Source organism: Aedes albopictus, chromosome 1 (assembly GCF_035046485.1).
Source record: "Aedes albopictus strain Foshan chromosome 1, AalbF5, whole genome shotgun sequence".
NCBI lineage: Eukaryota > Metazoa > Arthropoda > Insecta > Diptera > Culicidae > Aedes > Aedes albopictus.
Window position 1 is genome coordinate 186,234,963 of NC_085136.1, and position 13,276 is coordinate 186,248,238.

The 13,276-nt window shown below is 40.5% G+C and overlaps 1 long non-coding RNA gene and 1 other non-coding gene across 2 annotated transcripts in view; one reads left to right on the top strand and one right to left on the bottom strand.

Annotated features, from left to right (window-relative positions):
• LOC134285377 (uncharacterized) overlaps positions 1-13,276 on the top strand; it is a 68,276-nt gene that overhangs the window by 43,713 nt on the left and 11,287 nt on the right. The window lies entirely within an intron of this gene.
• LOC109419664 (uncharacterized) lies at positions 892-7,544 on the bottom strand. The gene is made up of 5 exons (XR_003892970.2): positions 7,291-7,544; positions 7,150-7,194; positions 3,719-5,152; positions 3,302-3,628; positions 892-2,878 (listed from the first exon to the last, which is right to left on the bottom strand). It is a non-coding gene; the product is annotated as an uncharacterized LOC109419664 (transcript).

Here is a 13,276-nt window from a genome sequence, read left to right on the forward strand (position 1 = left end):
AGTGGTGGTGGACGAAAAGTTGAAAATATTCTTTTTCCTTTTCTCCTGAAGTAAAAAAAACTAGAATAAATAATTCGTAAAATGTTTAAATAAAAGTTTTTTTTTCCGACAATTGAGATAGGTTTACACAGAACCCTTCCCTTTTGGCCGCATGAATTTTGGTAGTGGTATTGTACTTACGATTTAGCAACATTGCACATCAAGGCATTTTTGTTTTCGAGAGAGCATCAGCTATTTCGCTTGTCCTCAAAGAATGATGAATTGCAATATTTCAAATTTCGCCAAAGCAATCGCTTTCTCTCCTGCAGCAGAAAATACAAACTTCACTGTTTCTTTCATTCTCACAAATGCGCAACGGCAATGTATGAGGGATACTTTCCGCTTCTTTTCTACGTGGTGGTGTATTTCGGCAACTGTATAATATCACTGCTTTTGTAGCTTTGAAAGTATGAAAAGCACGACTTTGTATCGCAATTTTGAAACTTTAGATTAATTCTCTTCGACAATGAAACTTGACGACCAAATGTGATATTGACCGAACAAAAATTAACAAAAAAAATTACAAGATTATAAACAAATGTCTGAAAATGACATATTTTAGATACGCGAGCACTCAAGTATTGACCAAAGCATTCAAGATAATGCAGACTTTCGTCTGAGATTTGGCAGCACACATTTTCACATTCATCCAACTTACAGGGAATGTAGCCATCATTTGCCCATTCCTTTAATCAGCTCACATATTTATTTTAAATTTATTTCACAATTTACACTGAGTGTGCTGCCATTTCTTCAGCACGAAAATGGGATTAGCAAAGGACGCCATTGTCAAATGCTTCTGATTTAGTAATTGGAATTGATATATGTATATATTCAAAATAACAATTTAAATTTCATTTTACTTCAGTGTTGCACATTTTATTTCAGTTTTACACTAAAATTAGACTCTTACAGTTACATGTCCATCGCACAGAAACGCGAGGAGATCTACATATTAGCATTTTATTCATCTAAGTGAATATGTGGGGATACGATGCCTAACCTCAGTAAGATGTTTGTCAGCGTTTCATCAGAGTACATGTTTTATTTTACTTGGTTGTTGCCGCAAAACTGCTGCCAATACAACAATAAACACTGCGCTGTGTTGTATGCGTGTAGAGTTACATCGGTTTCATTAAGTTGTTATTTCTGAATGAAATTTAAACTTTATCTTCCTTGATGAATGCTACTATCAATCTGTCTTCCTTTCCAATAACGAATGGAACCAAAAATACTTTGTAGCTTATGATGATGATTTCTAAGCTTTTTGTTTAATGTTAAAATAAAATAAATACTTTTGTTGGTGTCAGATTATGATTAGACCTGACAAACGGACAACCGGTATTACTAGTTCTACCTTTTTATTGAACATCAAATTTTTCAAGAATTGGATATTTTATTAGATGTGAGATTAACTTGTGTCTTTTCATTACTAAGTGGTCAAATGTTGTAAAAAGAACGGCAAAATGATAAATATTCATTTGTGTCACTATTATTATTTTTTATTTCTGGTTTAAGAAATTTGTGATTTACTTAAAAATAAATTACATTAGTTTGTTCTGCCTAAACCTAGAAAGAGTACGCTTCCCAGACAGATTTCCATCATCCCTGATAACGTTGGGATTAAGGGAAGCTAATGGATTCTATATACAAGACACAAATCTCTTGTAAAAATTAACTTTTCTTGGTTTAGCTGTTTAGAAGCGTCGGCTAAAAATGCTACCAGCGAGGCGGCTGCCAGTATTGGATTGCTGGGAATTGTTATTCCATTTGTTTCCACCGGCATTGCCAGAATTGAAACCGGAATTGTTTCCACCGAAGTTGCCACCACGGTTGGAATTGTTCGAGTTAAATTCACCAAAGGACATACCGCCTCCCTGGTTGCCACCCTGGTTGAAGGGCTTGTTCTGACGGTTGCCGAAATTGCCACCCTTATTACCACCAGTGTTGCCAGAGAAGTTGTTATCGTCGTTGTCAAAACGATTGTTTTGGTTGTTGCGGTTGTTAAAATTGCTACTAAAATTGTTTCCATCGTTATTGAAGCGATTGTTTCCACCGCTGCTGCCACTATTGTTTCCGCTACCGAACGAGTTGAAGTTATCGTTCTGGTTGCGCTTGTTACCACCGAAGTTGCGGTTGGTATTGCCACCGAAGTTGTCACTCGAGAAGTTATTACTGCTATTGTTACCAAAGTTATTATCGTCGTTGCCAAAACTATCATTGGAAAAATTGTTGTTGCGGTTGTTGCCAAAGTTGTTTCCTCCGCCAAAGGAATTGTCATTGTCGAAGTTGCGGTTATTTTGGTTGCGGTTCATATTGCCACCACCAACCTGGTTGTTGCGATTTTGATTTTGGTTACCGGTATTCATATTCATTGGCTTATTTTGTTGCGGGCGATTAACATTTCCGCCGCTCTGATTCATGTTGTTGCCTTGATTCATGTTACCACCACGGTTCTGGTTCTGCTGATTACCACGATTCATGTTTTGTCCACCACGGTTTTGATTTCCGGGGGAACCTTGGAAGTTGTTACCTCCGGCATTATTGTTGCCACCGAAATTACCGGCATTATTGCCACGGTTCTGATTCTGGTTCATTCTTCCTTGGCCACGGAAGTTGCCTTGATTACCGCCTTGATTATTGCGGTTACGGTTACCGAAACCACCGTCGCCAAAATTGTTAGAATTGGCGACTGGTGGATCGGGTCCGAACGAGCTCTGGTTAGAAGCCAGATTCTCGCCAACGTTCTTGCCGGACATGAACGCAAGGCGCAACAAATCTTGGATAGCATTTGGATTGTTCATATTGGGATTGAAGCCTCCAGGGCCTTGATCAAAACCTGGAAAATGAGATTTCATTTCAATTAAGTTAAGCTAAATAATGTTTTCGCTACTGAGATTAAACAATAGAATCTCAAAAATAGACAAACTTCATAGCTTATAATACGACAGTGTCCATAGCTAAGGTGGAAGGAATTCTATTCTTTCACTCGTAGCTAATGCCGATTTTTTTAAAATACAGATATCGTTATAAACTTTGAAGTAATTGTATATTGAATTAAACCAGATTTGAAATAACAGTCGAGGGATAAGGGGAATGACAGTGATGCTGAGAAGGGAATCAAGGAAAGGAACTACGAGAAGACTACGGTAGTAAGAATCAATCGCAGCAACGATATTGCTGAGCAATCGAGTATGAAGAATCATTCGATGAGTTCTGAAATGAAAAAGAATAAAATGCAAAATAGTATCCAAAGCCTTACCTGGACCGCCAAAGTCCATTCGTGGGCGCTTGTTGGGTGGTGGAAGAGGAGTTTTCTTCAGCATATCTGGATTTTTGGCGACAATTTTGGCGATGCCGTTCAATACACGAACATCATCCTCATTGTACACGCGAGTGCTGATTGGGGTCTTGAGCTGTTCCATCTTGCCTTTTGGCAACGGATGGTCAGCAGTTTCCGTGTTCATCATTTTGTCGACATCGGCGGTGTCTTCCAGCTCAATGTACGCGGCCAATCGAGCCTTCTTAACGATGCGATTGATCTTGCCAACGAAAGGCTTGATCTTCTTGAACAAGGCGTCCTCGGACACTGTTAAATAAAAAAGAAAAGCTTTGATTACCACCGAGCTCTTGAATAAAAAGTCAGCAAAAGGTGATGCAAATGCAAAAAAATACTTACTGAATGGAATTTTGGTCATCTTGATGGTCTTCTTGACGTCCATGTTTTGTGTTCCGCGCAGAGGAAGCACATGCAGACGGTGGCCACCGAAGAACTTATGATCGAAGAAGCGAACAGCATTCTGCTGGCTGACACGGTTCATATAGTAGATGATAAACGTCTTGACGGGATGTGGTGCGCTGTTGCGGTAGGACAGAATCTGGGGTGAGAACATGAACTTGATTGGTCCGTGCTGGGCAAAGTAGTGCTTCAGTTCCAAAGGAGGACAGTTCAACGGCACATTGCCAACGTAGATCGGGTGGTAAGCCTTCAGCTTATTCAGCACACTTTGTTGCTCCTTGGTTTTTTCAGCCTGATCCTTTTCTTCTTCTCCGGGCTTCAGCTTGCGCTTAAGGGCAACCGGGCGCAGCACCAATGGGCCATCGTATTTCTTAACAGCGACCTCCTTGGTAGCATCCTTGTTTTCTTCGGTAGGAGCCGGGAAGGTGGTGCACGCAAGTGCCTTTTCAGCAGAAGCAGCGTTCTTGAAGCAGATGATAGCAGCATCGCCGCAGTTGCGACGGTTGGTAAACTCGATTTCGCCAAACTGCTTGAAATGGTCGTACACCTGCTCTTCGGTAACACCCCTGTCCAAGGCCGTTACATAGACCGAAGTCTTGTAGTTAGGCATCAAAGCAGATCCCAGATGCAAAGCATGGATACGCTTACCTTCAACAACGCGTCCATTCAGAGCTTTTGCAGCCTTGGCGGCCTGTTCTTCGGTTTCGTAGAAGATACGGGCATAGTTGGAAGCCACCACGGGATTTTGAGTGACATTGTTCGAAACAGCTTCGGTAATAGTACCGCCTTCGGCGCACTGCTTCTTCATCTCCTCCTTATCTTCAATCCACTTGTTGGGGATATTCAACAGCTGGACGCGATTGCGGTTGCGGAAGAACAATTTAGCCGCACGCCAGATGTCCAAATGCTGGTTCTGATCACGCTGGTTTACGTCATGCACATTGAATCCAGCAGTCTTCAATTTCTCGAGAAGGGCAGGCTTGTCACACTCCTTCTCCAGGGTAACGTAGCCCAACGGGTGGAAGATCAGCACCGAAGTTGGCTCCACGCCAGCAGCCTTGACCTTATCCCACAGTTGCTCTTCGGTCATGTTCTCATCTTCAATGACGGTCACGACGACTTCACGCTTGATGTGGCGGATGGTGGTGAATTCCATGTGCATGCGTAGACGGCGGTCGCGGAACATAGCGTTCTCCTTATCTGCCAGAGCCGCGGCGGCGGTGTCCTTGTCCTTGAACAGGACCAGGGCCAGCGTGTACTTGCGGTAGTGGTAAATTTCCACCTTTTCAACCTCATGACCGCTGAACAAATCGCGCAACTGCTGCTCAGTCACATCCCATGGCAAGTTGGCGACATTGATCTTACGCTGATGCTCTGTGAAGAAAAAATAAGCCCAAAAGGAATCCAAATGTTACATTGTTTGCATTTTTAGAAACTTTCGGAATTAGAAAGCATATTCGCGAATTTGAAGGTTTCGTATGACTGAGGTTGATATAACGGTTTGATGTTTCATATGGCTGAGAAGCATACGAATAGAACTCTCGGACATTCGACATGATATACTTATTTAATTTTAAACAGAAATAATAAACAGAAAAGGTGGACAATGCTCAACGACTTTCAAGGGCATGAATTGAAAAAAATAAACATTTTGCGCCAGAATGATCGATTGATAACTTTGACCATATATAACCTAACATTTAGGACGGATTCGTATTATGGTACAAGTTGACAAGGAAACTATTTCAAAGTTCACTTAAACGAACTAAATGTGAGTATCATAAGTCCGACACAGGTAGACATAAATCACTGAAAATGATTTGTTCACTTCACTGTTTTCATTCTTGAAAAAAAAACGAAGCGCAACTTCGATGTATTGCTTGAAAATCGCTGTCAGCGGCAACAAATATTGTCCAGTCTGTATTTGCTTTGTATAAGTGTAAACTAGTTGAATGACGTTTTCGTTTTCGCGGTGCTGCTTCTACACCGGCGTAGCACTTCTTGCATAGTTAATTATACCTTATGTGGCCGGCAGGGTACCCGGGTACCCAGCACCCATTTAAAATACACGGTGTAGAAAAAAGCAAAAAATTTGCCGGACGGTTATTATAGTGCAGTACTCGAATAATCGGAAGTGTAGCAGGTGCACAGATGACAGAAATTACGAAATTAAATGAAAAAAAAAAAATGTCATGACATTATTCATTTTCCACCATTTTCTGCTATTCTGCATTAGCATTTTTCATTTTCCATCATTTTCGGTGCAAATTTCCGTCCGTGAGCATTACTAATCTTAAGTGCTCATTAGTTATAAAGGTTGATCATATCGCCGATAAATATGTATCACCAGGTACAATAAAGTAGGCAAATAATGGAATGACATTTTCATGATATTTCCCATCCCTGAGCAGGTGTACTACACCATGTCAGCGTTTGCAAAAGTTGCCAATATTCCGGCTTATATTCATTGGCGTAAATAAGGGGTGGCTAGAGGGGGCTTAGACCCCCCTAGAAACACATAAGCCCTCCCTAGAAAATTTTCAAATTACATTGTAGAGCTTATTTGGATACTGAAAATGACACTGTAGCCCCCTCTAGGAATTTCACCAAGTGACGCCAATGCTTATATTTACGTATTCGAATGCAATAAAAAAACGAAAAAGACATAATTAAAATAGTGCAAGTTTTTTTTTAACTGAAGAAATATATAAGCGAAACACCCAGGGATGCCACATATACAGATTTTTCTGTAATCATGCAGATTTTCTTGCTGCGTTTCATACATAATTCTGTATACCAATATTACAGATTTTTGGAAATAATACAGATTTTTCAACACCCCCTTTTGTCATTCGTCGAACATTTCTCGATGCGCAATTACGGTAATCCGCCATTTTGCCTTCTAAACACTCGCACGCGTCATCACACCGAATAACGGGACACCGATGAGGTGAGATTATTGACCTTTGCTATTCTCACACTCCTCACTTTAAAAATGGCGCACGAGAAACCCAAATCACTTAAACCGTAAAAAAAATAAAACGAATCCGCGACACGGAAATGAAAAAAAAATCGCGACCTACTTTAAATGCTTCTTGAAAGTGCTAAACATGAATCATCTACGCATTTCTACCACATTCACCATGTAGGTAATTCATTATGCATACGAAGAACCATGTTTCTTGGTGTTAGTGACACGCCGGTAGTGACGAAGAGCTACCTTTCACAGACCGGTGGCTTCGTCATCGATTTTCCGCCATTTTGGAAAGTCAGAGCACTGGCGCTACGCCCCGGGGAGAAGCCGCCATTGTGCTTAACCGGCACTTACGGCAAGAAAAGTCCCAAAAAAAAAGACGGAAATGGACACTTACCAGCATCAGGCTTCGGGCCCTCGGTTTCTGCTCCGGTGGATTGTTCTGGAAATAAAGAAAAAGGAAAGCAAAGTGTTATATCGATGCTAAACGGGCTTGGCTTGGCTGAAATCCGCATGGTATGCGAAAAAAATAACTTACCTGCTTTCTTGTCGGTTTCAGTCATTTTGGAGTTTTAAAAGATATTACAACTGCACAAATGGATCACTACAACTGATTTAAGCACTTTAAATTCTCTAGTCTAAGAGAATTTTAAATTTTGAGATTGAATATTTTTTTCCACAAGTTGAACGGGCAGAGAGCAGCACTCCGACGATGTTAACTGCGTGAAAAGATGGCGAACAATGACTCGGATTCGAGCGACGAGCTGGGCTTTACTACGCCGCGGGTAGACCATGAATAATGGCAAAAATAATTTACCGCTGTGCTCGCAAGGGGCAGAAATTAACTGTAGCTTCTAGTCAACTGTGGTAGACTGAATCGATTTAATATGCGCTTGAGGTAAAACGACCCATCCAAATATCCTGATGTTGATAATAGGTTTTGATGTAATATATTTTTGCACTAATCGATCATTTTAAATTTTATATCTTTTCAATCACTAAAACATGAAGTCTGATCCACCATAAATTTAAAAATAAAGACGATTCCAACCATTTATGTTTGTAAAACTACGAAAACTTCCATTTGCATACCTATTTAAAAATCGAAACAAAATCAAAATAGCATGATGAGTACAACAAAGTGGCCGTTGAAATTTGAAGGAATGGCCACTTTGCTTATTCTCAGGTGAACAGTAGGAGTAAAACTATTGAAAATTGAGTATGGAGAAAAATAAACAAATCTCTATTTTTCTTTAAATATACTCTACAGAATAAAAATATTGGTATGGTAGTGGTTAATATTGAGTTGTCCAAAAAAAGTCTCACGAAACCTATTGCAATGCAAGCCTATACGTGAGAACAAAAGATGTTTACAAAGTTCTTACAGATAGATTAATACGGGAAATCTGAACACAAATCACTACCACACCGGAATTTGGATTGGTCAATAAGGCAATCCATGAGACAGATGCGACTAGCTGATTTTTTTTTGTTGACCATGTTACAGTCATAGCACAATCATGGGTCACCCACAATGGACTACCTGCTTTGCGCGCAGCCACAGTTGATCAGCAGGAGTAAACCAATTTAATTTTGTATGGCGAAATGCATCTGAACCTGAATTACTTGAAATACAAAGCTTTTCCCGAAAAAATATTTGGTAGGCTTAATAGTGCTCACCATTGTGCACAACCCCTACCAAATATTTTTTCGAACAATGTGTTCCACTTTGAAGAATTTGCCTTTAGATGGTATTCGCCATACAATATTTTTGCGATTTACTTTTAGCGATTTTTCGCGCATAGAAGCTGGCGCCACATTGGTCGATGCGGAGAGTAGGAAAACAGCCGATGTAGTTAATTCATTATGGGTCAATTCCATTAGAATTGCATGGTGAACTGTCTGACTAATAATTGTGACAAAGTGACCCATAATGGAGTACCCGCTTGGCGCACATCCACAGTTGATCAGCAGGAGTAAATCCATTATATTTTGTATGACGAAAAGCATCTAAACTTGAATTACCTTCGAGAAATGTGCCTTTAGATGCTATTCGCCATACAATATTTTTGCGATTTACTTTTAGCGGTTTTTCGCATAGATGCTAGCGCCACATTGGTCGATGCGGAGAGTAGGAAAACAGCCGATGCAGGTAATTAATTGTGCAATGACTGTATTTTTGACAATCGATGATCGGGGTGACAGTTGAACACAAAGGAATTTGTTAAGCACCGACGACACTTTGTTAAGTTGTACTCACACTGTGTTTACAGTTTTGGCTGTCACCCCCATCGCGAAAAGTCGTCATGGATTGCCTTATGAGCCATTTTACGAAGTGACAACAATGTTGATGATGATATTGATTTTCACGGGTTATTGGACGCTACCTCCTGTCAAAATTTATTCTTAAAATAGGCTCGTAAAATGGACTATTATGCACAAGCACAACCACTGAACACCTAACATTATTCTCCGTGCAGTTGAAACCCGAAATTTTTGACTAGCGAAGTTGGATTTTGCTCCAAATCCATGCGTCGGACCTAACTTCGGAAGTGGTGCGCTGTATAGCGGACCAGGTTTACTATACAGCGCACCACTTCCGAAGTTAGGTCCGACGCATGGATTTGGAGAAAAATCCAACTTCGCTAGTCGAAAACTCCGATTTTCAACTAAATTGAGAATATTTCAATGGTAGTCCATGGGGCGCGTTCACAGTTGTTAGTCACCCGGGGAAGTTAAGGACAAACGTCTTGAAATCCCGCTTCAACAGTGCATCTGAACTTCGGACGCACTGACGCACAAATCTCAAGAAGCACGCTTCAAACAGTGCATTTTACTGTTCTGTTATTGCTCACTTGTTATAAGCTTAAAATGAGAAGCTCAGGTGCGCTGGTTTTGTTTACGAAGAGATTTGTGCCCTCAAAATCATGAGTAGGTGCCAAAGTCGGCCATTGTGGCGGCCATTACTGTCATTAAAGGCAGATACAAAGAACAAACGAAATACAAAATTAAAAAAATCGCATCATATCTCATTTTATCATGCTTGTTATTTATGACTACACTAAACACTATTATTTATGACTACACTAAATAACTCGCTAATAAAAAAAATTTTTGCAAATTTTGTTATTTCTCAGTTACAAAACAATAATTACATGGTGTGAACGGAATTGGGAACCGAAAAAAAGAAATTGAAATTATGTGATGTCACGGTAACACAGAGAGCGATATGCTATACTGCCCCCACTCGCATAACAGTCCCATTTGACTTTTCATCACTTTTGAGTTAACGTTATGAATAGTCATCATTTTTGATGTACTTCCAAAAACAACAATAAAAATTGCGAATTTTTATGTCAATGTGTGAGTTATGAGCGTCCCATATCAAAAGTACCCGCATAACAGTCCCATCATGGATTTTGGTGTTACGTAACACAAAACTGAACAATTTTGAAGTGATTGTAATATTTTTTACAGTTATATATTCATGTGCAAAGCAATCTGTGAAAGTTTCGAGATGATCGAAATATTTTTCAAATTTTGGCGATTTTTCAAAGTTTTATATGGAAAAAAGTTTTCAAACTTCAAATGCCGTTTTATCAATTCTTACTTTTTGCAAATGGGACTGTTATGCGAGTGGGGGCAGTATAGGACTATCAATTTGTTTTAGAGCATTTATTATATTTTATACAAGTTGCTTTATTTTACATTGAAATGAATCAACGCTCACGTCAAAGGGGCTGTCCATAAACCACGTGGTCATGAGGGGGGGGGGGGGGTTCGGCCAATGACCATTTTGTATGGACAAATAAAAAAAATAGTATGGACCAATGACCACGCGGGGGGGGGGGGGGGGGGGGTGTTGGTTTAAAAAGTCCCAAAAAAAATGACCACGTGGTTTATGGACAGCCCCAAAGTATCAGCACATTTTTGCCACTATTTGTCACAGGCAACTATCATTTCGCGCTTAACCTTCCGAAACTCGCACAGTTGGCCACCTCAGTTAGCACCACGCTAATGCTGCTTCATGTAACAATCGAGCATTATCATTAGCCAGTTATCCATAGGAGGAAGTAGTGAGCTGGAATTTTGTTTCAATGGGGCAGGTTCGGCGTAGTACTAGATTTATAGTAATGAGCTGAATTTTAGTATGGTGAGAAGGTCAATTATCCGTTTCTGCAATGAAATGGTGCAAAAAGCGTGGGTATTATGATGCTGTTTGAGTAATTTGATGCTGTTTGAGCAAAACTTTGGATAGCTATGTTGTTTATGTTGCAAGAAATGGATAAAACAACAACACTGTTGCCCAAAGTTTTGACCAAACAGCATCAAATTAGGCAAGGAATCATAATACCCACGCTTTTTGCACCATTTCATTGCAGAAACGGATAATTGACCTTCTCACCATACTAAAATTCAGCTCATTACTACAAATCTAGTACTTCACCGATCTGTCCTATTCTTCAAATCTGCAATGAAATGGTGCAAACAGCGTGGCTATTATGATTTCTTGCCTAATTTGATGCGGTTTGAACAAAAGTTTGGGTAACTGTGTTGTTAGTTGCAAGAAATATTTAAATAATACAACAACACAGTTAAGGTACACCGGGGCAAGTTGAAACGGGTGGGGCAAGATGAAACACGAAGTTTTGAAATAGATTTCAATACAATTTCTAAATTTCTCTTTCGCTGAAAGTTTGTTTGAATCAAAAACTATGTGTTAAGGCATTCAAGCTGTTTACCATCATTGGATAGGGGCTGTCCATAAACCACGTGGTCATTTTTTTGGGACTTTTCAATCTAGTACTTCACTGACTGCGTCATATAGGACATATTGGTGAAGTACTAGATTTGCAGTAATGAGCTGAATTTTAGTATGGTGAGAAGGGTAATTCTCCGTTTCTGCAATGAAATGGTGCAAAAAGCGTGGGTATTATGATTCCTTGCCTAATTTGACGCTGTTTGAGCAAAACTTAGGACAACAGTGTTGTTCTTTTTTCCATTTCTTGCAACATAAACAACATAGTTATCCAAAGTTTTGCTCAAACAGCATCAAATTAGGCAAGGAATCATAATACCTACGCTTTTTGCACCATTTCATTGCAGAAACGGAGAATTGACCTTCTCACCATACTAAAATTCAACTCATTACTACAAATCTAGTACTACACCGAACGTGCCCCATTGATCGGCGCCCGTAACCATTGAGAGACGCGCATCAGGCTCTGCCGGGTGGAGCACAAGCAATGCGACCGGGTGGGAGACTACCGAGTGCTACGATGAGCGGAAAAGCAATGTTGCATTGGATCTTCCTCGCGAGCATTCATTTTTGCATCTTCGCGATCCATTATTCACAAGCATTCGTTTTTTCATTTATGCTTCGCGAAGAACACTCTAGCAAGTCAACGGGAGCAGTGAACGAGGAAGTAAGTTGATCATTTGTGCAGACCACATGGGACTTCCATTCGTTCATGGTGCTTACTCCTTCAATCCTATTCGTTGCGAGTGCATTTTGACAGTTGCGTTGCGGCTAATGTGGTTGGGAAAGACCTGGTTTATTGTGGCATCAGGCATTAAAATTCTACGCCGAAATCCGGATTTCCGCAATCCTCGGTGACCGCTCCGGCTCCCCCTCTCAGTAGAAGGTGATTTTTTGAATCGAATTAGCCCAAGATTGCTAGAATCGGCGAAAAAATGGCAAAAATATGACCATTTTTATTTAGCAGGTACCAGGGTACCATGTTAGCTAGAATGTCGTCCAGCGGGTGCCGTTCACGAAGCTGCTCGTGCGAATGGTTTTCTGATCTTCGCGAAGAGCACGCATGATGCATCGAAGCAATCATGTCTTCGGGCGATGAAGTTTTTTTTTTCAGTCGTAACGATCGACGACGACGCTTCGTTGATGACGAACAAAGCTCAAGCTTTGGCAAACCTGTTCACTCGCAGTTCACATATACATGGCGAAGCAATATTCATCGCCCTTCGCATGTTTCATCAGTGTTCAGCAACATTGCGGAAAAGTTTTGGTGAACGAAACGAGTGATTAGAAAAATGTATAAAACGGTTGAAGTGACTCATTCAAATGTTGCATGAAAGTGTATCATTGAAACGAAATGGTACGCCCCTGATACCCACACTGTTTGCACACTTTCATTGCAGAAATGAAGAATTGATCCTCTCACCGTACAAAAATCCAGCTCACTACTTCCAATCTAGTACTTCACTGATTGGATCCTATAGGACAGATCGATGAAGTACTAGATTTGTAGTAATGAGCTGAATTTTAGTATGGTGTAACCGTTCGTTTGAACGTGCTTTCCGGTAAAGTTAGCAGATGGCTTATGCGCCACTCCGGAAGGAGACCATCTACCTGTTTTCAGGGTTGCCCGGCCTGAGACCTCTCGAGGGAAAGGATTTTTGGGTCCAATTGCTGGACAGAAAGCACGAAGCACGTCTGGCTACGCCGTTGCAACACAAAGACCCTCCCTTGGATTATACTCCAGACTGCTAAACTGAATAAAGAG